Source organism: Pleuronectes platessa, chromosome 16 (genome assembly GCF_947347685.1).
Source record: "Pleuronectes platessa chromosome 16, fPlePla1.1, whole genome shotgun sequence".
Classification (NCBI taxonomy): Eukaryota; Metazoa; Chordata; class Actinopteri; order Pleuronectiformes; family Pleuronectidae; genus Pleuronectes; species Pleuronectes platessa.
In genome coordinates, this window is record NC_070641.1 from 7,573,571 (window position 1) to 7,576,209 (window position 2,639).

Genomic DNA, 2,639 nt, shown 5'->3' on the forward strand with positions numbered 1-2,639 from the left:
GTGTTGTCGGCAGCTGCTGAATGTAACCAATAAAGTAACTTGTAATCTAACTTAGTTACTTTTAAAATCAAGTAACTTGTAATCTAACTTAGTTACTTTTAAAGTCAAGTAACTTGTAAAGTAACTAAGTTACTTTTTCAAAGTAACTATGGCAACACTGTTCATAGCAGTAGCTACATCCCAGCTTATGGCTACACAAAGGACATCACACATGGATTTCCAACACGATTATAGAAAACAGAAAAGGAAATCGAAGTAAAGACAAAATACAACAAAATTTAAATGGCGTGGAAGCCAGGAGGGAGCCAAACAAATCGAACTTCATCCATTATGACCTGAGGCCTATACTTTGAAGCAGGATTTGCAGTTATTCAGATAACTTCAGTTTTAACTCAGAATTTCCAGTCCCGCGAAGCTGGCTCACTTCTTATCATCATGGTAGCTTATGCTCAACTGTTAGCCTGCTCTGGAGAAGGTTAACTTTGGGACAAAAGATCAGATCCTGTCAATGACCAAACTACTGACCCATCAGATTACTGAAAAACCTGAGTCATCGATCTACAGTATCCTGACAGGGACAAATTAAATTAATCTACAGTAAAGTCAGCGGATCTCTTTGTAGATTTTGTTTGGCCATAGACTGTATATAAAGATGAGTGACAGCCCCAAAAGTGATGCCGAATCCCCTTTATCACCCCCTATCGGCTGACTGCGGTAAAGGTAATTAACCCTGCTTCGCCCATGTTAGTAGACGAGACATAGACCAAAATCTAAATACTTTTTTCATTTTAGGGAGTTCATGTCACAAAGATGTTTGCTCAAGTGTTCATCGTTCTGATTAATTTGGTTTTAATTAATTATTTGATGATATAAACGCATGGTTAAACATCATAAACTTCGGTATCATCTCTGGATAGTGGGAAGAAGTGGAGCTACAACGTCTATCTTAACATACAGTTTATGGTGTAGCCCATGCCCACTGATATGGCGGAGGACCTTTACTGCAGGCAGCCACCAGGGGGCTATCAATTGTCTTGGCTTCACTTTTGGCTCAAACATGCAAAGCAAAGTGGTCCTGCCTGGTCTGCTTACTCAAAGGATACAAAAGGGCATAGAAGCATTTGGACTCAAGTGATGACGACCAGCAGAACAACAGCAGGAGACAAATAAAGAAAGATTATATCCCCCAACACTTTTGCCTATAAAATTTGGGTCGAGATGAAAGTGACGCAACCCCCACATGTTGCTGTGTGAATGAGACATAAACATGTCTGCAGTAGAGGAAGATGCAACTCATTCTGGCCACAACTGGACGTAATTAATGCAAACACACCCAGCCATAAACACACTGCGAGATTGAACAAGATGGAAGGTCGAAGTCCTCACAGAGTTTGTGGATACTTCATTGCTGGCAGCAAATGGGGAAATGTTTTCCATTTCAAAGAAACACCTGTAGCCACATACAGCAGAAGCTTATTTATAAAACAATTCCAATGCAATTCTATAAAGAAACTGAAGGATATAAACATATGTTCTTAGAAAAATGTGAGGCAAGTGTTTGAATCATTAATGTCCATCTATAAAAGCAAGGCAACTTGCCTGTAAAAAAAGTGAAGTGCGATATTGAGCATGCATACTCGCTCTCATGCTCCAAGGTAGATTCAAATGAATGCCAGGAGTTGATTGAGAGCAACAGGATTACTGGAATCTACCTGATCCCTTTCCTGTTGAACGTCATTTGTGCTTCTGACATTTTGAACCGTGGTGAGATGCCAAGAAAACAAAGGTTCTGTCCAAAGAAATGTTATCATGAAGACAAGGATTAGATTAAAAATGAAGCGGCGCTGTGAAGGTGACAACCTGAAAGGAGAGCTTGTATCTAATCGCCGGAGCAGCTGGTTTCCCGACAAAGAAGATACAGTGCCTTGCATAAGTATTCACCCCCCTTGGACTTTTTCCCATTATGTACTGTTACTAACTGGAATTCAAATAGACTTAAATAAACTTTTTCCCGTTTGATCAACAAAACATGCATAGTACTTTGGAGGTGCAAAATAAATTTTATTGTGACACAAACAATAATGAGAGCAAAAAAGTTGACATCTGTTGGGTGCATAAGTATTCACCCCCCTGTGTCAATACTTGGTAGAACCCCCTTTCGCTGCAATTACAGCTGCAAATCTTTTGGGGTATGTCTCTACCAGCTTTGCACATCTAGAGATGGAAAGGTTTGTCCATTCTTCTTGGCAAAAAAGATGAAGCTCAGTCAGATTGGATGGAGACCGTCTGTGAACCGCAATCTTCAAGTCTTGCCATAGATTCTCTATTGGATTGAGGTCTGGGCTTTGACTGGGCCATTTTAAGACATTAACATTCTTTAATCCAAACCATTCCTTTGTAGCTCTGGCTGTATGTTTAGGGTCATTGTCCTGCTGGAAGATGAACCTCCGCCCCAGTCTCAAGTCTTTTGCAGACTGCATCAGATTTTCTTCAAGGATTTCCCTGTATTTGGCTCCATCCATCTTTCCCTCTATTCTGACCAGTTTCCCTGTACCTGCTGAAGAGAAGCATCCCCACAGCATGATGCTACCACCACCATGTTTCACTGTTGGGATGGTGTGCTCAGGGTGATGGGCAGT